Raw genomic sequence first — 25,805 nt, forward strand, 5'->3', positions numbered from 1 at the left:
ATTGCTGGGAATATGATTCAAGGACTCATTTTAATAGTAATTTATCGTAATTTAAAATCCAACTTAATGATCAAGTCAGATTGCATATGACTATTTTGAAAATGAGACTGTTATAAAGTTACAGTTTTTCTGTCAGAGCCAAATCTGCCTTTCTGCCGGTGTCCATTGTTGCCCAGGAGCTGAATGGCTCCTTGTTTAGGTGTCAAGTGACTGAGACAAAGAGAGGTGTCTGACCTTCTCCTGACAGCAGGGCCATCTGGGCTGTGCCAAGGAACTTAATTTTCTTGAAGGGATACTTACTGAGTCATAGGCAGGCACAACTCACACCTGTCCTACTAGCCAGCCAGACAACTTTCCCAGGGAGGTGCCGTGTAATTCCTATAAACCTATATAGGATATGTGTGTTTAGACAACATACACTTTAGGGGCCTCATTTATGAGGCCCTTTGCGCCATCGGAACTTCACTTTTCATGAAGTTCCGTGGTGCAGAAGCCTGCGTGGTATTTATCAGGCAGCAGTACGCCAGTTTTTGTGGCGTACTGCTGCCTGATAAATATCAGTCCCTTTAACGCAGTGCTCTGCGTTAAAGGGGCGTGCAATGGGTGTTGCTGGGGGCGTTCCCAGCAACATCCATGGCCTTTTGACACTGCCCCAGATTTACGAGAAATCGTAACTCTGAAGCAGTGCCAAAAGCTTACGCCTCCTCAGGGGAGGCGTAAGGGATGCGCAACAGGGAGAAATGTCTTTATTTCTCCTCGTATTTCCTTTTTCTATGTGTGCTGCATTCTACAGCACACATAGAAAGAGGAAAAGCCTCTTGTGATTATTTTTGTACAGAAAGGTTTCCCTTCCTGTACAAAAATAATCTTCCGTGCAACGCAGGCACCCTTGCACCATTGTGCAAGGGTGCCTGCGCTGGCGCAGGCAGCCCATTGTGCGCCGGCGCAGGGGTAAAGGACAGGAATGCGCCGTATCTTATAGATACGGCGCATTTCTGCCCTTTTCTTTTGCCGTAGGGAAAAAGTCATAAATGAGGCCCTAGGAGTGGTGTCCGGACTGATTCTAGATACCCCTAACAGGTATGTTAGCCTGTATACCAGCTATTTAACAGCGTGCTGTTTAAGGCTATAAGGAATTAATTCGCTTACCCGCCTAGTCTTGTGGGACGTGGGTTCTCAATTTAATTAAACCAAATTGGGTGTGTATATCTGTGAACAAAAGCACTGGTTAAGGTTGTGCGCCTTATGTAATGAGGGTTTGACATAGGCATTGAAAGGGCAGTACTCTTACCCGTTGATGATGCAACAGGGCCCATCTACTCGATTCCAGGGCAGTTAAGGCAGAGTGCTGTGGGGATAATTACAAAAGAGAGGGAGGTTAGGACTATCCACATCTGGTCGTGATTTTAAAAAGTAAGCAGTAAGGAAACATTATAATTGATATATATATATATATATATATTTCCTTTAAAAGAATTAATAAACTAGTGTCTTTAATGTATTTTAAAACTTTAAAATTAAATAAAAAATAAATATATATATATATACATATATATATATATTCACTGAAAAAACCATAGGTTATAGACCATATATAGTTAGGAATTCACATTTACAAAACCTTATTTTACTCACACAAAACCATTGAAATTCCATATATAGTTAGTTGCGCTAACTATATATCGCGCACCCGCAATCCACTGCTGATGATGTCACATATTACATCATTCATGACATGGTCAGTGACATCACTGATGACATCACTGATGACATCTCAAATGACATCACTGATGACATCTCAAATGACATCACTGATGACATCACTGATGACATCTCATTTGACATTACTGATCACATCACTGATGATATCATTCATGTGATAATACGATGAACCTCTTCAGACTCTTATATAACCTTAGATACAATCAGTGTAAACAGACACTCACAGACTGTCACTCATCCATGGAGTTACTCACACACCTAGTCAATCATGCAAAGAATCAATCACACCTCCATTTCCTCAACTATACAGTTATACAAACTTTACTTATTCAAACATATACTAACACATATTTACTCTCTTATACAATCCCTGATACAAGTTCACAATGATCCATACAGCCACTCACACATTCACTGGCTCTTATGCACAGTTATTTATATATGTCAACTCTCACATGTACTGTGTTTTACATATGTACTTACTTTGACATGTAGCCCTGAGATATCCATTCACTCACCAATACACTCATGCACACAGTCAACCGCCCATACAGCTGTTTCCACATGCACTTTTGAAACCATACATCTAGTGAATCAACTGCTCACACATCTATGCACAGTCATACACCTCCCAGCCACCCACACACACACTCAGTCTCCCATACAAATACTTGGGCAACCAATCAATAACCCATATAGTTACTCATATAGCTACTTATCAACACATGCAACAGTTTACAGAACAACAGACATAATGATGCACAAATTAAGACAGTTTAGTCACTAACCCATGCACTCAGTGAGACACATTTAATCACTCACTCATACAGTCAGTCATGCACCTACTAAATCCTTCATCCAGACACTTATACATCCACTAATTCTTCAATATGTAAGACATATTTTAACTTTACAGAAACATACAGTCACTGGATGTTGTCATCAGTGATGTCATCAGTGATGTCATTTGAGATGTCATCAGTGATGTCATCAGTGATGTCACTGACCATGTCATGAATGATGTAATATGTGACATCATCAGCAGTGGATTGCGGGTGCGCGATATATAGTTAGCGCAACTAACTACATATGGAATTTCAATGGTTTTGTGTGAGTAAAATAAGGTTTTGTAAATGTGAATTCCTAACTATATATGGTCTATAACCTATGGTTTTTTCAGTGAATTTTCAAGGTTTTGTAAATGCTAATTCCTAACTATATATGGTCTATAACCTATGGTTTTTTCAGTGAATTTTCAAGGTTTTGTAAATGCTAATTCCTAACTATATATGGTCTATAACCTATGGTTTTTTCAGTGAATATATATATATACATACATATAGAAACATATATCATCTGTATATCTATATAAATACAAACATAAATGCATGCCTACATATACTTATATGCATACAGATGCATGTTATTTACATGAAAGTTGAAAAAACACTAATAAAAGCAAAGCTAAAAAGCCACCTCATTACAAACAGAATGGCTTCAACTTAAACGAGGGCGAGATCTATTGCATTTTCAATGCTTGTTTACTTTGGTTCCATCAAGAAGGCATTCAGATGTGTCACACATTTGCCATAAATTCTGAATGTTAGCACTCTAGTTGCACATTAGATCACTGTAGTAAAGCTACTGCTCACCAGGGACGTCTGCTGCTGGTATTCAAAGTGCATGTTTCAGTCTGCATGTCAGAATGTTTTTAATGAAATAGAAGAGGATTTGAGAAGTCACTCAAAATGATCCCTAATTTTTCTTTCTGAAGCACTAATCATACTTTCTATGGCAAAATTAACCCCCTCATGTTGTTCCTTTTTAAATTGAGTGTTTTCAGACTTACCACTTCATTCCAATCAAGATGGCTTCTGGTGTGCCATACTTTTGTCATAAGTAAAACTGTTAGCGCTCTAGTTGTTCTTTAGAACACTCTGGGACATTCTGTCATTGGGCTATACTTGGGGTACATCTGGGTGATATTTGGGCTACATTTAGGCTCTTTTGTCTCTGGTGGCCATCTTGGGAGACTGTATGTCAGAATTTTTTAATGAAATTGAAGAGGGTTTGAGAAGTCACTCAAAATGTGCCCTAATTTGTCTTTCTGCAGCACTAATCATAATTCATATGGCAAAATATACCCCCTCATTTTGTTCCTTTTTAAATTAAATGTTTTAAGAGTTACCACTTTATTCCAATCAAGATGGCTTCAGGTGTGCCATACCTTTGTAATAAGTAGGACTGTTAGCGCTCTAGTTGTTCTTTAGAACACTCTGGGACATTCTGTCATTGGGCTATACTTGGGCTACATCTGGGTGATATTTGGGCTACATTTGGGCTCTTTTGTCTCTGGTGGCCATTTTGGGAGACTGCATGTCAGAATTTTTTAATGAAATAGAAGAGGATTTGAAAAGTCACTCAAAATGTGCCCTAATTTTTCTTTCTGCAGCACTAATAATACCTTCTATTGCATAATATACCCCCTCATTTTGTTCCTTTTTAAATTACATGTTTTAAGAGTTACCACTTTATTCCCATCACGATGGCTCCAGGTGTGCTATACCTTTGTAATAAGTAGGACTGTTAGCGCTCTAGTTGTTCTTTAGAACACTCTGGGACATTCTGTCATTGGGCTATACTTGGGCTACATCTGGGTGATATTTGGGCTACATTTGGGCTCTTTTGTCTCTGGTGGCCATTTTGGGAGACTGCATGTCAGAATGTTTTAATGAAATAGAAAAGGATTTGAGAAGTCACTCAAAATGTGCCCTAATTTTTCATTCTGCAGCACTAATCATACTTTCTATGGCAGAATATACCCCCTCATGTTGTTTCTTTTTAAATTAAATGTTTTAAGAGTTACCACTTTATTCCAATCAAGATGGCTTCAGGTGTGCCATACCTTTGTAATAAGTAGGACTGTTAGCGCTCTAGTTGTTCTTTGAACACTCTGGGACATTCTGTCATTGGGCTATACTTGGGCTACATCTGGGTGATATTTGGGCTACATTTGGGCTCTTTTGTCTCTGGTGGCCATTTTGGGAGACTGCATGTCAGAATGTTTTAATGAAATAGAAAAGGATTTGAGAAGTCACTCAAAATGTGCCCTAATTTTTCATTCTGCAGCACTAATCATAATTTCTATGGCAAAATATACCCCCTCATGTTGTTTCTTTTTAAATTAAATGTTTTAAGAGTTACCACTTTATTCCAATCAAGATGGCTTCAGGTGTGCCATACCTATGTAATAAGTAGGACTGTTAGCGCTCTAGTTGTTCTTTAGAACACTCTAGGAGGCTGCAGTAGAACACAAAGGAATCAACTGACAGTCTCTGTCCTTGTTGGATGTACATGTTTTACTGAGAATGTCAGACTTCATTTTCACATGACTGAGAAAGATAATGTGAATTTACCGAAAATATGCTTTCAGTTTAGCTTATAGATCCCCTTCCAAACCACTGTGGGAAAATCATGAGATATTAGTTTTCTTTCAAACAATATTCATGATATCACAGCAGAAGGTTTTTTCACATGGTAAAATCACCTTAGAACCCACCACAATTCCTAAAACGAGTATGGTACCATCAACAAATGATTTATAATGTAACTAAAGTCCTAAAACCCTCTATTAACTACAATGCTTTTTAATGAGGTGCTATCATGTATATTGGTCCCAAGATGGCTGCCAACACTTCTTGGATGAAGTGCTGACAGCCAATCAGATCAGATGTGTGGTTAGGCTCCGCCCAGATATATATCTTTTTTTGAACCAAAATTACTCAAAATCCACTGGAGCACATATATTGAGACCTAGCAAAGGCACATCGGGCTAACAGTCCCTACAATTTTGCCAAATTTCATGCAAATCCATTCAGCAGTTCGAGCTAAAAGTGAGGCCAACCGCCCTATGGAAATTAACATGGGAAAAACGCGTTTTGGGACCCCCCTTTTTTCTCGGCCCCCCCTTGATGAAACCCCCCTCCAAATTGTCAGGGGCTGCTCAGAAATAAAATGTTCCATTTTCCTGAAAATTTCAGCCAATTCCGTCAACAAACGCCAAAGTTATTAGACATAGAATTTTCAAAAATCCCATAGAGAAAAAATCCTAACTATATATACCTACTGGCGACCGCCAGTAGGTAATATATATATATATATATATATATATATATATATATATATATATATATCTATATATATATATATATAGATATATATATATATATATATATATATATATATATATATATATATATATATATATATATATATATATATATATGAATGATTTAAATATTTTTAAAAATGTAGAATACATTAAAACATTGAATTATGAATAAATATTTAATCTTATATTGCCCAATAAAATCAGTGCAGAAGTAGTAGGAAAAGTGTTGGATAGCAAAATAATGACATTTACTATTTCAACTCCAGTGAGTGCAACAGTAGGGAAAGTGTAGGATAGTGGAGAGGTAAAAATATCTATTTCAACTCGAAACAATGCAACAGTAGGGAAAGTGTTGGATAGCGGAGGGGTAAAAATCACTATTCCCACTCCAGTGAGTGCAACAATATGGAAAGTGTTAGATAGTGGAGGCGAAAAATTTACTATTCCCACTCCAGTGAGTGCAACAGTAGGGAAAGTGTTGGATGGCGAATGGGTAAGAATTATTATTCCCACTCCAGTAAGAGCAACAGTAGGGAAAGTGTTTGATAGCGCAGAGGTAAAAATTACTATTCCCACTCCAAACAGTGCAACAGTAGGGAAAGTGTTGGAAAGCAGTGGGGGATAGTAAGGAAAGTATTTGATAGTGGAGGAGTAAGCATTACTATTCCCACTTCAGTGAGTGCAAAAGTAGGGAAAATGCTGGATAGCGGAAGGGTAAAAATTACTATTATCACTCCAAACAGTGCAACAGTAGGGAAAGTGCTGGATAGCGTAGAGGGGTAAAAATTACTATTCCAACTCCAGTGAGTGCAACTGTAGGGAAAGTGTTGGATAGCAGAGGGGTAAATTCACTATTCCCACTCCACTGAGAGCAACAATAGAGAAAGTGTTGGATAGCGGAGGGGGAAACATTACTATTCCCACTCCAAAGAGTGCAACAGTAGGGAAAATATTGGATAGCAGAGATGTAAAAATTAGTATTCCCACTCCACTGAATGCAACAGTAGGGTAAGTGTTGGATAGCGGAGGGGTAAAAAAATGTTTCCACGCTCCAGTGAGTGCAACAATAGGGAAAGTGTTGGATAGTGGATGTGTAAAAATTACTATTCCCATTCCAATGAGTGAAAAAGTAGGATGTGTTTGATAGCGGAAAGGTAACAATTACTATTCCCACTCCAGTGATTACAACAGTAGGGAAAGTGCTGGATAGTGGAGAGGTAAAAATTACTATTCAAACTCCAGAAAGAGCAACAGTAGGGAAAGTGTTGGATAGCGGAGGAGTAAACATTACTATTCCAACTCCAATGAGTGCAAAAGTAGGATAAGAGTTGGATAGCGGAGAGGTAATAATCACTATTCCCACTCCAGTGAGTACAACAGTAGGGAAGTGCTGGATAGTGGAGCAGTAAAAATTACTATTCCAACTCCAGTGAGTGCAACAGTAGCGAAAGTGTTGGATACCAGAGAGGTAAAATTAACTATTCCCATTTCAGTGAGAGCAACAGTAGGGAAAGTGTTGGATAGTGGAGGGGAAACATTACTATTCCCACTCCAAAGAGTACAACAGTAAGGGAAATGTTGGATAGCGGTGAAATAAAAAATAGTATTCCCACTCCACTGAATGCAACAGTAGGATAAGTATTGGATAGCGGAGGTGTAAAAATATATATTCCTAATCAAGTGAAAGCAAAAGTAGGGAAAGTGTTGGATAGCGGATGGTACAAATTACAATTCCCACTCCAGTGAAAGCAACAGTAGAGAAAGTGTTGGATAGCGGAGAAAAAAAAATACCTTTCACACTCAAACACTTAGAAAAAAATATATATAAAAAAATAACAAATTAAATAATAAACATTTAGAAAAATGTATTAAACATATAACAATAACACATATTATAATACTAATTACATATAACAAACAAACCTACATATTGTATATAAAATGAAATAATAAATATATTTACCAAAAAATAATTATTTTAAACTATAAAATATTTACAAACAAAAAATGTATTAAAACAAAAATGTATTCATTTTATTTCCTACTCTATAACACCAGATCAATAACACAACACTTCAACATATTTTATGACATTTATTTACATAATTACCATAACTAATAATTAATAAAACAATAGTAATAATAGAAAAATAATAAATATTAATTGACTACACACACTTTAACACTATTATATCCACAACACATGCCTAATTTAAACTATAAAATAATAAAACACAATCAAAACGTATCTTAAAATTAAAAACTATTACTATTAACAACTAATAATTAAATAATTAAAATGTATTTAATACCCACCCTTTGTAAAAACAACACACAAAAAACAAATATCAAATAACTAACAACTATAATAATTAATTAAACACAGAATACTTCCCTCTCTTTACTCCTATAAACACTACAACACACACCTAAAAGGAATTACACAATTACCATAATTAATTACCAATTAATTAAAATGAATTAATAATAAATTACTTTACACATTTAACACTATAACATTGAAATTAAACCAATATTAAGAAATAAAAAATATTCAATAATTGTAAAATAATTAAATTACTTCCCACCATATTCCCCTATAAACCCAGAACCCGCTACAGAACTAAAAGCGCAAAATTCTAATAAAAAAAATAATATCCACTAAAAATGTAACACATACATTAAAAATAAAAACAATCCTTATACAATAAAACATACATATAAAATATATACTAAAATACATAACAATAATAAAAAACTCAATTTTTAAACAATTATATATTTGTAAACAATATAAACACTTCAATATTTTTAAAATCGATATTACTTACCGTAAGTCAATATTCTTGACCACGATATTCTTGCTGTCGATATTTCTGACCCACAATATTTGTGCAAGTGTAACTTACAAGTAATCACCAAAGTGACTTGCTTCTCTCTAATGTGCACAGAACCTTGCCCCTCCCCACCCCCACCCAAACTGGTTTGCTATGTCGGTGAGCCCTGTTCCTCCTACCCTGCTGGCTGTCTATATGTCTTTGGATGAACCATCTGCCACTGATGTGGTACCAGCTTGTGAGAAATATACCTGCAAGACAGAAACAGAAATACATATCCCAGAAAGCGAGGTGCTGCTAAATGACTATCCTGTAATTGTGTTGTATATGTAAAAAGCCTTCTATGCTAAATATTAATGCTAATAATCAGTATGGAGTTGGTCTCATTGTCAGCAGTGGTCGGTAGTAGGTGTGCATGCAGGGCGGTGACGTGGGGAGGGGAAGTGGCAGGGTGGGGTAGTAATCTATGGACTACAGAGCTTTACAGGTAAGTAAACATTTAAATAAATAAAACAAATTTAGTTGTGTGCACTGCATTCCCAAATGCAATGCAGTGCGCAACAACGAAATTCGTTTTATTTATTTATATGTTTACTTACCTGTAAAGCTTTGTAATCCATAGATTACTACCCCGACTCTGCCCCTCCCCCTCCCCACATCCCCGCCATGCAGGTACACCTACTACCGACCGCGGCTGCTCATTGTGAATTAGATACTCATCCACATCCAATAGTGGGGCATATTTACAAGGAAATGATGAAACGCTGAACTGCTGCACATTTTGTAGCGTAATACGGCGCCATTTCCAAAATGCCGGGATGCATCGTATTTATAACAATACGGTGCACACCTGTGTTTCCCCTAGTGCTGCTGCTAAACATAGCTGCCGAGCACCAATGCAGACACATTTGTGTCATAGTGCAAGGGTGCTTGTGTTGCAGGTAATGATTGTTTATGTGCACATAAACAATAATTAATGGCATTTTGCAGCACACACAGAAAAAGCATAATCAAGGAAAAATAAAAGTTTTTCTCCTCACTGCGCCATTCTAATGCCTGATACAGCATGGTGTTAGTTTTTGCTCTGCCTCAACTTTACACCTTCTTGTAAATCTGGGCAGCATCAAAAAACAATGGGTGTAGTGGTGGAACGCCCACAGCAACACTCATTGTATGCTCCTTTCACACAGATAACTGCGTGAAAGGGCATCATATTTACAAAGTGGCGTTAAGCCATAAAATGTGGCTTAACGCCACTTTGCAAATATGGTGCAGGGAATTGCGCTCCTGTAACTTCATAAAAAATGACAATCCAGTGGCGGAATCCCCTTTTATATATGCCCCAATGTTTTCCTGTGGGTAGGTGAGCTAATTGGCTTGCTACTCACCTGGCAGTAGGGAGCATGGTTGCCATGCCTTTCAAACTTTCAGACCTGCCTCAGTGGCATCATTGAAATCACCTGATATTTGACTCCAATACCATCACAAGAAATGATGTCACATGACATTTAACTTAGTAATATTAAAGTAAGTGACATCACTTTTCACCTAACGACTAGCTCCAAGACGGATGTTCTGGTGATGCTATCAAATGTGAAATATGAATACGCCACACTTGGAAGACCAGACCTCCTCACCTATACCTGTTGGTAATAGAATCAAATAAACCAAACATTAACAAAGTCATTAGGTCTGGATTTAGCACATCAGGGACCCCAAATTGGAGAAATGCCCAGTAGAATCATATCACCTCCAAATGATAAAAAACCAAGACACAACTCTAATCTTTCCGAAGTGTCTGGGAGCCAGAGTTCACAGCAGACACTTTCATCTTCTGCTTTTATCTTGGGGTAAAATCCCTTGATATCACAAACAAGGAGTGCATAGAAGATTATCAAATGGAATGCATAATTTTCAGTGAAAATGTTTTAAATGGCTAGCACACAATAATGCATTTCTGAAACACCACGTATAACGTGGTCACTGAAGGTAATAAACATTTGATACATTTCACATACACAACTGCTACACAACAAATATTTAAAGTGCAATGTGAATTAGAACACAATCACATTACTGAAAACCTCGCTTTCTTTTCTGTTAATAATTCTGCCTCGGTACCCGAGTGTAGTGACAAGTTTTCTCATTCCTCCCGTTCAATGCTCCTGAAGCAGTTATTTTGCCTAAAGACAGTTTCGTTCTCGTCTTTTCGGACTCCTGAATCACCTTGGTAGCTCACTTGCCCACCCATCCTAATCATTCAGCAGGCACCTCACCAGTAAACGAGTTGCTTGGAGAACTCACCTAGAGCTTTTTTGACGTATGTCACTTTGAGTAAAATTGGACGTGTACCTCCTAGCTTAGTTATTCCCCTACTTATTACAATTGCATCTGCTACTAACCTTTGCTGGCAAGGAGCAAACTTTATAATGAATATAACCTATTGTGGGTGAGGGACACACATCCTATTTAAGCAATACCTGGGTTAAAAATGCATTATATTCCAGCTCACAACACCAAAGAAATGTTTTCCCGCATAGGAAAAGTATAGGTATAAGTCTCAGTTCTGCATACCTTAGGAAGAAGAAGTGTACCATCCCTCTAAATAAATATTCTGTAGACCATCTATATTTATACTCACTCCATAATCTGGTCAGAGGTGGCCGTTTCGTCTTGGGACAAGGGCGTAGGAGACAATGAGCAGATTTAGCAACACTTTGCACTGCCACAAAGTGATGCAAAGCAGTCAAGTGTTAATAGCATCTTTACTTGACAGCACAAATCTTTACACATGTGGAAAATGTGCTTTAAATTAATGCAAATGACTCTTTATAATACTTTAGAGCCCATTATGATGGCGGACGGAGGCACCACAGCGGTACCGGCGGTGACGGGAAATGACTGTTTCCGCATCCCTGCCACGGTCCTCACGCCCGACCATATTAGTATGATCAAACATAGCCCATTTCCCGTCCGCCTCTGTGTGACACGAACTGCCGCAAAAATGCACCGCCTCCACCGCTGTGGAAGCCGATAGAAACCCACCGAAGTGCGCAATGATGTTCCAACCGCTGCACAAATCAGGAAGCACCAAACAGCCAGTTGCACCGCAGCGGAGAAACTGCCCAACCAAAAGACGGTGGAAGCTCGACAGCAGTGTCCCAGTCCTCACCGCCCGGTCCCGACCGTAATGGAGCCAGCCCTACACATCTTCCTGGTGCCGTACCTGATACACTAGCAGCAACTCATGCACCGTCACGGACGCCGCTGCAGGTAAGCAATAACACAACTGTGCACACAACAACAACAAATTATCCATGTCCAGATAAAGGGTTCCTGCCCACACCAGACAACCTGGTGGACAGGAACACATCCACAAGTGTACTCACACATGTCCTACCTGTCACCGAATCACCCCTCCGCATCCAGTTCTCCCATCTTCCGCAATCTTGAAGTAATGTCCCGATCACGTCACCGCAGCGGAGAAGCATCGTGAAAACATGCGCACAATGTAGTAGGCATGGAAAGCGCCAGGCATGGGCAGTCCACAAAGATCACAGGGCCACACCTCCACAGTCCACACACTAGGACCCCCCCCAACATGAAGGAACATGTCATGTGCCCCTCCTGTGCTCCCCATGCAGAATAACCAGCCATGTGAACCCACACCCTGCAACACACACCAAACAACTAGGAAGCCAGCCTTAGCAGGTGTGGCTGCAGAGGAACACACAGCACAGAAGCACAGGGCCTGGGCAACCCACACACCACAACAACACCACACTTTTATTGCAAGAACACAGAGTCCAAACACAAAATAAATGCATACCCAAATAATGAACAATCACTCAACTGGACACACAGCCTGCCAAGTCACACAGACATACCCAACACTGACACACAGCCATATACGCAGACCACATGCCAGCAGTAATGGAGGGCAACAAATAGGAAACTCAAAGTGTAGTGCATACAACTGGAAGGCCAAGGAGCTAACCACCAAGCATGTGTATATCATGTGCAAGAGAAGGAACATATAACAACCACCTCAGCCCATCAAATCACACATGGCTGGCACAGTGAGCAAAGTCAAACCCCAGTAACCTCAGTGCAACAACTCAGGGGGACAGCAAGGCAACCCATGTATAGGCACAGGTATGAAAGGAAGGGTATGAAGTCAAACAGTGAACAGCCACACATCTGTATCCAACTACATAACAGAAGTATGTCAGCAGCATAACACACAGGGCCCATTGCAACACTCCATGACTGTCAAACACAAGTATGAACCTTCACACATACCCCCATCACACCCACAACACACAATGCTAGTGTCAAACACACAGAAGGGTGTCAATAATGTCCAGTCAATACATTGACAAACAATCACACTCCCTGGGGGATATCCACAAACATGACACACACAGAGTGATGCCTGAAGCAATGTTTGCACAAAAACAAGAGCCAAACACATAACTCAGTAAAGACACACACAGAACTACAACAAGACCAGACATGATCTGTACAGCAAAACTGTGGAAAGGCAATGGGAGCACAGCCACAACAGGAGTACACAACCTCGTCAGTCAGGAACAATGCACGACAACATAACACAACACAGACAAGAATTGCATCATCACAAAACAATCATGGACCCAAACTGGGATAAATGGGCCTACAATGACACACAGACAGACATAACACACCACCCATCAAGTCAACATGGTGTCATAGTGTACCACATGCCTGCACAAGCACAAGAATGACAAAAGACATCTCAAATATGAGAGGAGAAAACACCAAGGATGTACCTAAAAATAGCACAGGAATTAGAATATACCTAGGTTCATGTGACAGACAACCAAGTAAGGAACACCACACTGGCAAAACACATCTGAATGAAACACACCAACAAAATACACACACTGACATGCAAAATAGAACACCACACACATCATCTGTCATCTGCAAGAGACAACACAGCCCAAACACTGCACTCAGCCACATCAAACACACAACAGATGCACATGCCAAGAAATGACATTGCAAACACAGCAGGGCTTCAGGGGATGCACACAGGCAAGTGCAAGGCAACATACACTCACAGCACGGCATGCACACCAAGCATACCAGTTCCACACAGATATGAGTGACACACCATGAACACAACAACAATCAAAACAGCACACCTACAATACCACACCCAGGAAGTTAAGCAGTCCTTCAGCAAACACATACAGCTAACCCAACACCCACAGATGCACAAGTCTGGGACCCCAAAGTGGAAACAACATGATCAGAGGACTGTGCAGCACAAACAGTTGAACTGCATATGAGCAACCATGACTGCAAAACAGTGCAAGGAAATCACATATAACCAATTGCGAACATTTCCTGAGTGGCAGGCACATTGCTCCTGTGCACAGATCTCACCACAAAGCACAGTGTTACAAATGAAGTGATGGAGAGGTACACAGACAGGCAAGCCAAGGGGACATCTGACATGAAAGTGAAGTGTTGTGTACGTCAGTAGTGGACGGATCACTGACAAAATTTCGACCTCCAAAATATCGACCTACAGGAATATCGAGTAAAAAATATTGAGGGCAAGAATATCGACATCCTATCTACAACATGGTAAGTACAAAAATATCGAAAAAATAATATAGATGTTAAAAATATCGATGTTAAAAATATTGTTTTTTTTTTTAATATAAATGTAAAATAAAGTAAATAACACTAATAAATAAAATCTACATAGTTAAAAGTATCTAATAATGTTTAAAATTAATAAATAATACACATATAGTAATAATATATTAATTAAATATATACAGTAAATATATAATATATATGTACTGAACAATAAGTTGTAATAATTTTTTTTACTAATTTATAAATTAATAAAATATATACTAAAAAACAAATACATTTACAAACATAAAACAATAACATAAATAAAATATAAAAAATTAAATAAACTTTTAATATGTTTACAATTAATTATATAAAACGTTGGATAGCGTAAGGCTAGAAATTACTATTCCCACCCCAGAGAGTGCAACAGTATGGAAAGCTTTGGATAGCGTAGGAGTAAAAATTGCTATTCCCACTCCAGAGAGTGCAACAGTAGGGAAAGTGTTGGATAGCGTAGGGGTAAAAATGACTATTCCCACTCCAGAGAGTGCAACAGTAGGGAAAGCTTTGAATGGCGTAGGGGTAAAAATTACTATTCCCACTCCAGAGAGTGCAACAGTAGGGAAAGCGTTGGATAGCGTATAAGTAAAAATCACTATTCCCACTCCAGAGAGTGCAACAGTAGGGAAAGCGTTGGATAGCGTAGGAATAAAAATGACTATTCCCGCTCCAGAGAGTGCAACAGAAGGGAAAGCTTTGGATAGCGTAGTGGTAAAAATTACTATTCCCACTCCAGAGAGTGCAACAGTAGGGAAAGCGTTTTATAGCGTAGGAGTAAAAATTATTATTCCCACTCCAGAGAGTGCAACAGTAGGGAAAGCGTTGGATAGCGTAGGGGTAAAAATTACTATTCCCACTCCAAAGAATGCAACAGTAGGGAAAGCTTTGGATAGCGTAGGGGTAAAACTTTCTATTCCCACTCCAGAGAGTGCAACAGTAGGGAAAGCGTTGGATAGCGTAGGAGTATAAATTACTATTCCCACTCCACAGAGTGCAACAGTAGAGAAAGCGTTGGATAGCGTAGGAGTAAAAATTACTATTTCCACTCCAGAGAGTGCAACAGTAGGGAAAGCGTTGGATAGCATAGGGGTAAAAAGTACTATTCCTACTCCAGAGAATGCAACAGTAGGGAAACCGTTGGATAGCGTAGGAGTAAAAATGACTATTCCCACTCCAGAGAGTGCAATAGTAGGGAAAGCGTTGGATAGCGTATGGGTAAAAATTACTATTCCCACTCCAGAGAGTGCAACAGTAGGGAAAGCTTTGGATAGCGTAGGGGTAACAATTATTATTCCAACTCCAGAGAGTGCAACAGTAGGGAAAGAGTTTGATAGCGTAGGGGTAACAATTACAATTCCTACTCCAGAGAGTGCAACAGTAGGGAAAGCTTTGGATAGAGTGGGGGTAACAATTACTATTCCAACTCCATAGAGTGCAACAGTAGGGAAAGTGTTGGATAGCGTAGGGGTAAAAATTACTATTCCCACTCCAGAGAGTGCAACAGTAGGGAAAGCTTTGGATAGCGTAGGGGTAACTATTACTATTCCAACTCCATAGAGTGCAACAGTAGGGAAAGTGTTGGATAGCGTAGGGGTAAAATTACTATTCCCACTCCAGAGAGTGCAACAGTACGGAAAGCTTTGGATAGCGTAGGAGTAACAATTACTATTCCAACACCAGAGAATGCAACAGTAGGAAAAGTGTTGGATAGCATAGAGGTTAAAATAACATGCTTATAAATAAAAGCTTTTTTTAATAAAAATAATATAAACTATTAAATAAATATAAAACATATACAATACCTATACATAATAATAAAAAACATGATGAACTAAATATATTTAACCTAAAATAAATATTAAAAAATACCATTTTATAATATTTAATTAACAATTATTAATTAATTAACAATTATATTATTAACAAAACAATCATTTTAAAAACATTATTACTTAATTACATTTAAATTACTTCCCGCCATATTCCCCTATAAACCCACTACCCGCAACAGAACACATTTATCTATTTATGAATTAATTAAAATTATTTACCAATCAATCAAAATGAATTACCAATTCATTAAAATTATTTACCAATTAGTTAAAATTTAATTATAATTCCTACTAATTAATAATTAATTAAACATAATTAAATAACTTCCCACCCTATTCCCCTATAAACCCACAACCCGCTACAGAACATATATATCAATTAATCAATTAATTAAAATGAAATACCAATTAATTACATTTATTTACCAATTATTTAAAATTATTTAATAATAACTACTAATTCATTTTTATTTTAACATATTTAAATTACTTCCCACCATGTTCCCCTATAAACCCACAACCCGCTATAGAACATATTTATAAATTAATCAATTAATTAAAATGATTTACCAATTAATTAAATGTAATTACCAATTATTTAAAATTAATTAATATTAACTACTAATTATTAATTATTTAACCTAATTATATTACTTCCCACCCTATTTCCCTATAAACTCATAACCCACTACAGAACATATTTATCAATTAATCAAATAATTAAAATTAATTTCCAAATAATTATAATTAATTACCAATTAATTACAATTTAGTAATAAATCCTACTAATTAATAATCAATTTAACATAATTAAATTACTTCCCACCCTATTCCCCTATAAACCCACAACCCGCTCCGGTACTAAAACATATAATGTGCTTATAAATAAATGTATAAATATATCATTAATACACATATAATATTAATTATTTTAAATACTTAAGTAAAACATATAACACATACATAATAAAAATCAAAAAAATTATACAAATATCGATATTAGTGTCATCGAAATTAGTAACATCGATATATATGCTATCGATATTACTAATTTCGATATTACTTACATCGATATAAAGATTTTCGATTTTACTTACCTTATGGTCGATATTCTGTCCAACGATATTCTGAATCTTGACATCGATATTCTGCACCTTCGAATTTTCTAACGATATTTTGGTAGGTCGATATTTAATACTCGATATTTTGACTGTGTACAGTAGTGAACATGGTAGGAGTGTACCATAAACAAATAGATGGAGTGCAGACTCACAATGGGTAGGCATCTGAAGCACAGATAGGGGATGGTATGACACCACACACCACATGCCATATTGGAGACAATAAAGCCCCATGTGACAGCAATGCATGAGAAAACACACCCACACTGTCAGTGTGCCTGAGCAAGTCTGCACAGTGACCACAAACAGTATCAAGACACATGGCTGATCACCAAAACACAACACTGACTTGCCAGTCACACACTCTGAATACTCACAATTGCCACCAACAATGAGTAGGAGTCGGTCAGAACTGCAAGGACACGCCACCACAACACACATCACAACATACAACTCACACATGTGCACACAGTCACAAGCACAGGGCTTACCATTCCAAAAAACAGGCACTTAACCCCTGGGTGACACATGTGTGCAGTTGACATTGCAGGGGCACACACACACATCAACACTATTGACAAAGTCACCCCTTCACACTGCACACTTCATGAACACACAAGTGCACACATTGACTTTTACATCTGTGACTAGGACCAAAGAGTGATCATGATACCAGTAGTTCTTAACAAAGCACATGATTGCACCCCCAAGCCTCAGAGTCAAGAAGAACTGAAGTGCTGGTAACCTCTGTAGAGCCCTTAAAAAATGAAAAAAGCCATTGGCAATGTTGAAGTGGCATATAGAACATGTATCACAGTAAACTATACCCACACAGAAAACGCTTTATTTAGCAAGGACACTGACAAGGCAGACAACAGGAGTAACTGTTTTTATTCACATATTACACAGATAGTCACCAGAAGTAGACAAGAGCAAGGCCAGTGGCCAGTCCAATGTGCAGAGTAGTTACATGAGATCCTGCACAGGCAAGTGGCAAACAGCAGTGAACAACAAGGGCAGTGGCCAGTCCAATGTGCAGAGTAAGGACATGAGAAGCTGCACAGGCAAGGGGAAAACAGTAGGGAACAACAAAGCCAGTGGCAAGCGCAAAGTGCAGAGTAAGTACATGAGAAGCTGCGCAGGGAAGGGGCAAATCAAGGCCAGTGACCAGTCCATTGTGCAGAGTAGTTACATGAGATCCTGCACAGGAAAGGGGTAAAATCAGTGAACATCAAGGCCAGTGGCCAGTCCAATATGCAGAGTAGTTACATGAGATCCTGCACAGGCTAGTGGCAAACAGCAGTGACCAACAAGACCAGTGGCCAGCACAAAGTGCAGAGTAAGTACATGAGAAGCTGCACAGGGAATATGTGTAACTGTAGCCTGCCATGGTCAGCAACACAGTCAGGGGTAACAACGGGCAGTTCAGGTACTGCTGTGGGCGAGACAGTTGTGCGAGGGGGACTTCCACTCAGACTTGGCTGTCAGTCTGACTGGGAGGTGGCTGTGTGTCGGGGACAGTTGGAGGCTGGACCAGGGAGAGAGAGGCCCAGCTGAGGTAGAGGCATTAGTGGCCTGGGAAGCTGAAGGGCTGCTTGGGCCAGGTGGTGTAGTGGCACGTGGAGGTAGAGTCATGCTGCCGTGAGACACAGTGTGGGTGGGAGATTGTGGAGGGGTGCCTTTCTACTTCTTGGGGACTCTAAATGTCTTCCTTGTCTTGAGATTAATGGAAAGTGGTGTGAATACAACAGGCACACTCACCACCAAAGCTGCATCAGGTGCAGACAGTGGCCTTCCCTCTGGGGACTTGCTGGATCTAGCATTACGCTTGGCCAGGCCTTGCCTTTGCCCCTCCATCCCCTGTTTACCAGGTATATCCCCTACAGTGCCCTCCTTTCCCTGCTTCACAGGGTGTTGGATAGGAGTTAAGGTCGAGGGTGAATCTGCCTTGGAGCTCTTCTTCTGTGTACTCTTAGCAGGCACCACCTTCTCAGCGGGCACATAAACTGTCTGCTTGTCTTTGCGAGATGCTTTTGGGACAGGAGAATCTTTCGCTGGGGATGCCTTTGAAGCATGTGATCCTGAAGCCTGCTTCTTGGCTTTGCGGCCCTAAGGGTTGCCTGACGGGCTTTTCTGTTTGCGCTCTGGGGTTGGCTTTAGTTTTCTGTGGGGATGGTGTTTCTGCACCCTGGACCACTTGGGCTGCTCCTGCTGTGTCCTGCGTGTAGTGTATCTTGCCCTTGAGGTCTGTGGTATGTGGTCATTATTATCAGATGTGGCCACTGGCAGGGGTGTAGACAAAGGGACTGGAGCTGGACTCGGAGATTGTGCCAGTTGAATGGCTGCTGTCACTGCGGAGGACAAAGATTGGACAGTCCGGTATAGCCCACACACATCTGAATGAATGCCCTCCATGAAAGCAACCACCTGTGCCAACTTGTTGTCGTGGTCGAGGAAGGCGTTGAGGAGAGCTGTCTGGGCCACACACAGCTGGTGCAAAAGGTCTACAGACTCAGCACTAGTGCGAAAACGGGCAGCAACAGTGGAAGTAGTTGGGAGGGCGGGCACTGTATGCTGTGTGGTGGAAGAGGAGGCAGAGTCCCCATTCCCTGTGCCCACCAACATAGATGTGTCACCCCTGGCATCCGATGACGTTGAGGCTTGCATCCCTGGTTGTGATTCCTCAAGCAGACTCCTGTCCCAATCCGAGGCACTGGTCACATCTTTGTCACTGTGCTTGTGTGCAGCAGTTGTGTAAATGTAAATGTAAATGTATTTGAGCTTATATAGCGCACAGCTACCCACAAAGGGTTTCCCGGCGCTTGCTTAGGGAACCCGTCCTGGTATTCCCCTGTGAGATAACCCCGGCAGGGTATCCACAAGGTGAAAGCCAGGCATCCCGCCGCGAGGGGCCGTTGTGGAGATTAAGCAAGCTATTGCCCAGAGTCGCAGAGTGTGAACCCGTGAGTCGAGAAGGCACCGGAGCGAGAATTATCGAGTCCGTGGAATTTTTAGCCCAAGACCCGCCGAGGCGGGGAATTGAACCCTGGTCCAGGGCCGATCTCAGCTTCCGGGTCTGCCGCCTCTAACCCCTGAGCCACACTTCTCCACACTTCTTCTCTGTGCTTGATGCTTCACCACTGGTGTCCATCCCCTGTCATTCCGTGTCCACGGGAGATGCTGCAATACAGCATCTCACATAGTACATTAGCATGGGAGAATCACACGCACATGCATGCAGGTATGAGGGTGAACACAGTACCTGCCCATCTCATACACATGTAGGATGCCAGCACAGAAAGTTATGTGTATGCTGCCCACATCTACTGTTCATTCTTTAGTTGAGCAAGACATACAGTACATATCAATATGTTTGGGGGTAGATTCACTGTATCCAGCACTGCGTAGCCCTCAATGTCTTATCCCTGTGAATAACTCTATGTGTCATGGAAGTCACATTGAGAGACATGATCTGACAAACCCACATCCTTCTCACAAGGGCTGTTGTGTGCAATCTACAGGGCTGAGATGACTCATTGATGGAGAGTCCCACAAAACACACACATGTAACACTCTACATTCAGTGATGTGTCCATGTTAGATTGGCCGGTGACTGTGCAGGCAAGGTGAGCTCACACTGAGGTCCAACGTGGGGCATCATAAATGTCACATGAAGGGACAATTTGAGAGGGAAACAGTGCCTACACTTGCCAGTGAGTGCACATGCTGGTGCAAAGTGAGGGTGCTGCGCGCAATAGTACGACAATCTGCTGTGTCATAGGTGAATGCCCACCAATAGTGTCACACTTGGGTAATGAAGTCCTGAGCATAGTGCGGTGCTGGAGATGATGTACAATTTTGAGCCAGATACAATTCCATCACTACCCTCTGGGTGAAAACCCCAGCTAAGGCCATCGATGGGCCTGTGAAAGACATTTGTGACCCATATAGCCATTCACACAAGTAATCACTGCCTTGACTTCTGCATTACCCACTTGCTGCATAACTGTATGGCTGACAAGACAATACATGTCCCTCCAATCTTGATGTGTAGGCAGGGAGAAGTGTGAAATAGGCTACACACTCTTCCCCCAGGACATAGCATGCTAGGTACTGCATGACACAACCCCACACGCTCAGGCACATACTGCAGCTGATCAACTTCATGTGTGCCCCCCACTTCACTCTCACTCCCACTCTGGAAGAGGTACCAAAACATTTGGAGGACCAAATAGCCTTGGATACTGTGTGAAGGGACTGGCACGGATCATTTCAGTCCTCAACATCACTGTGGCCAGGAGACAGCAGCAGCAGTTGGTGTGAAAAACAACCTTAATAACACAACCATTACATTGCACTACACTTACAACGCAGGCATCATATTGCAACATCCTTTATAACGCATGACACTACAATGCAGGCATTACAATGCATATCATAACAAAGCGTGACACTACATCGCATGTCACTACAACGCAGACATTACAGAGCATACCATTGCAATGCATACCATTGGAGTTATAATAGTAATTTTTAACCCCTACATTATTCAACACTTACCCTACTGTTGCACCCCCTGGAGTTAGAATAGTAATTTTTACGCCTACACCATCAAACACTTACCCTATTGTTGCACCCCCTGGAGTTAGAATAGTAATTTGTACCCATATACTATCCAATACTTACCTGAAATGCAATGTAATGGTATGCGTTATAATGGTATGCATTGTAAAGGTAGTATGCAATGTAATGGAATGCGTTGTAAAGGTAGTTTTTTAAAATGTTATTTAGTGTCATGCGATGTAATGGAATGCTTTGTAGTGGATGTTGCGATGTAAAAACTGTTTTGTAAGCGCATGCTTTGTAAATGTATGCATTGTAACGTTATACATTTGTTGGTGTTGAGAGGTGGCAGGCAGCAGGCCCTGGAGTCAGCAGAAACATCAGGGTCTCAGGCAGCAGGCTATGGAGACAGGAGCAGCAGCAGCAGCAGGTGGTGGTGAGGAGTTTAAGGCAGCAGGCTCTAGAAGCAGTGGAAATGTGAGGCTTTCTCCCACACACATATAGCCCCCTGGGGTTGTTTCAGTGGCTCTAAGCTGCTGCAATTGGTGTTCCCGGTCAGTCTTTTTCAAATACATGCAATGACTGGCTCCGGGGTGGAGGACCATGCTTACCTCGATTTTCAGAAATTGAATTGTGCTACCGCAATTGCTGTTCTCATTAACTGTAAGGGCATGGTCCAATGTCGATGACACACCGCAGGGCCCAGGCGGGCGCTAGCTCGGTTGTGCATCTTTCAAGTGCAGCCAATGAACAGCTCCGTGGTGGCAGAGCACGCCTATTGCAATTTTAACAACTTGCATTGTGCTACCACTATTGCAGTTCCCATTAGCTGTAAGGGCATGGTCCATGGCGGTGACACACAGCAGGTGCAATGCAGTAGCTACTGCGATTTGGATGGCGGAGCATGCCAACCTCCATTTGACCATGTGTATAAGCCTATCACTACCGCAATTGTGTCTTGGGCATTGGCGGTGAAACAAAGCAGGTGCCAGGCGGTAGCAACCGCGATTTGGGTGGAGGAGCATGCCAACTGCCATTTGACCATGTTCTTATACCTATCACGACTGTGATTGTGTCTTGGGCATTAGTGGTGACACACTGCAGGCACCAGGCGGTAGCTACCACAATATGGATGCCATACATTGTCATGAATGACCTTGATTTGGGTTGTGGAGCATGCCAACCGCCATGTGTATATGCCTATCACTACGCAATTGTGTTTTGGGAACTGGCGGTGACAAACTGCAGGAGCCAGGCAGTAGCTACTGGGATTTGGGTGGCGGAGCATGCCAATTGCCATTGGACCATGTGTATATGCCTATCAATATTGCAATTGTGTCTTGGGCATTGGCAGTGACACACAGCAGGTACCAGGCGGCAGCTACCTCGATTTGGGTGGCAGAGCATGCCAACCGCCATTTGACCATGTGTATATGCCTATCCCTACCGTGATTGTGTCTTGGGCTCTGGCGGTGACACACGGCATGTGCCAGGCCTAGGAGGAGATCGAATTTGTATCGTCCCTTCACAGTGCTGGCAGACATGGAGGATGAGGATGTATGTCGTTACTATGCATGCTTTTACAACGCATGCCTTTACCACACAGGTTTTACAACGCAAGTCGTTACAACGACTTGCGTTGGGGGTGCTGGATAGTGAATAGTTTAATTTACTATTCCAACTCCAGTCCCTGTGGATAGTAGGGAAGGTTTTGTATAGTAAATTAAACTATTCCCTATCCTACAGCGCCCCCAGTGCAAGTCGTTGTAATGACTTGCGTTGTAAAAGTTTCATGGTAAAGGTACTGCGTGGTAAAAGTTGCATTGTAAACGCTGTTCCCCGGAGGATGAGGATGTCAAAAGGAAATTCCGTCTGGATAGAGACACCCTTAAAGACCTATGTGCTATAGTGGAGCCCCACCTGCAGCCTCGCAGGACATATCCAGGTGATTTCACAACAGCGTCTAAGGTGATGGCGGCCCAGCATTTTTTTGCTTCTGGATCTTTCCAGTAAATGATGTCCGGTGCAGGTGGGATGTCGCATCCTATGTTCAGCATGGAGCTGCGTGATGTCCTGTCCGCTATGTTTACCTATATGTATGTATTTATTGCTTATTGAGCGCAGCTGTCACCCAAAGGGTATCCTGGCGCTGAGACCTAACCATGCATCTATTAAAAAAGCTACATTACTCTGGGGAACAAGTAAGTTTTAAGGTCCTTTTTAAAAGTAAGCAGATCAGAGCAACTCCTTAATGCCAGGGGGAGAGTATTCCACAGCGTGGCAGCCGTAAAACTGAAAGCGCGACCACCCATTCTCATTCTGTTGATTTTAGGGACTTTTACCAGGAACGCCGAAGATGATCTTAGAGGTCTGGCTGCCTGATACCAGAGGAAAAGAGTCTGAAGAGGTATTGGTCCCAGTCCATGCAGGGCCCTAAAAACAAGGCAGAGAGCTTTAAACGCAATTCTCTGCTGGACTGGGAGCCAATGCAAATCGGCCAAAGCTGCCGATGAAGAGGCGGACCGCGGTCGAGACAAGGCCAATTTATCGGCCATATTCTGTATCCTTTGGAGCTTTAGGACCAGAATCTTCGGGGCACCCAGAAGTAGTGCGTTGCAGTAGTCGATCCTACTGAGAATGGAACTACGCACTACCTCAGCTCTGGAGCCCCGTGGGAGAAGTGGCAAGATTTTCCGTAGAGCACAGAGCAGACCCATACACGTTGCTGCTGTTTTGTTTACGGAGGCATCAAGCTGCAAATTGGGTTCGAATAGAACTCCCAGGTTGCGAGCTGACTCTGCCGCCTCCACTTAGCCCGGGATGGACACTGGCCAAAAATCGGCCGGTAGTGTACGGGGAGTTCGGTCCAAGGAGCAGTGGAGTACCTCTGTTTTTGACCCATTGAATTGCAACGCATTGGCTCGCAACCATGCTGCTGTGGCTGCCATACAACGGTGAAAGGCATCCCTTGAAATGGACTCTGAACCCTCAAATGAAAAAATCAGAGTGTCATCGGCATAGTTGACAACAGATATGCCGAATGACTTTATCAGTGCTATCAAGGGACGGAGATATATATTAAATAGGATCGGACTAATTGCCGATCCTTGAGGGACTCCCTGTTTCACCTGCCTAGTGGCTGATCAAAATGGTGGTAATGCCACGGCTTGTTGTCGGTTATCCAGATAGGAAGTGAGCCAGTCTAGGGCCAGACCGCTCACTCCCGCACTCCGAAGACGGCCAAGTAGTACTTCATGGTCCACCGTGTCGAACGCGGCCGACATGTCAAGTAGCACCAAGAATGCAGACTTGCCCTTGTCGACTCGCGTTTGCAGATCATCCAACACGGTGACCAAGGCCGTCTCGGTGCCGTGCGCTGGCCTGAAGCCAAATTGTGCAGCATCCAGACATAGATTTGTTTCCAGGAAGTTGGATAAGGCTCTTGTGACCCATCTCTCGAGAATTTTTATCGCAAATGGTAATAGCGAAATTGGCCTGTAATTAGCCGAACAGAGGGGGTCCAGAGAAGCCTTTTTCAACAGAGGTGTTACAATAGCCAACTTCCAGCTGTCTGGGACTGACGCTGTGGTCAATGATTGACAGCAGATGGAGTGCAACGGAGGGAAAAGCTCATCTTGAAAAGCCTTCCAGATCTTATGAGGCATTGGATCCAGCGGTGATCCTGACGATACACTGCTTGCCAGGATAACAAATTCCTCTAACGAGGGAACGGGAAAGCTGGACAACTGAGGCATACCTTCCTTGTTAGGTGCCCAATTGGAGCCCAGGTTGTCAGAAGGGTCCAAAGAAGAGACTGCAGATGTTACAGATTGTTCAGAATTTTTGAGTCCAGTCAGGATGG

This window comes from Lissotriton vulgaris, chromosome 6 (assembly GCF_964263255.1).
Source record: "Lissotriton vulgaris chromosome 6, aLisVul1.2, whole genome shotgun sequence".
Lineage (NCBI taxonomy): Eukaryota > Metazoa > Chordata > Amphibia > Caudata > Salamandridae > Lissotriton > Lissotriton vulgaris.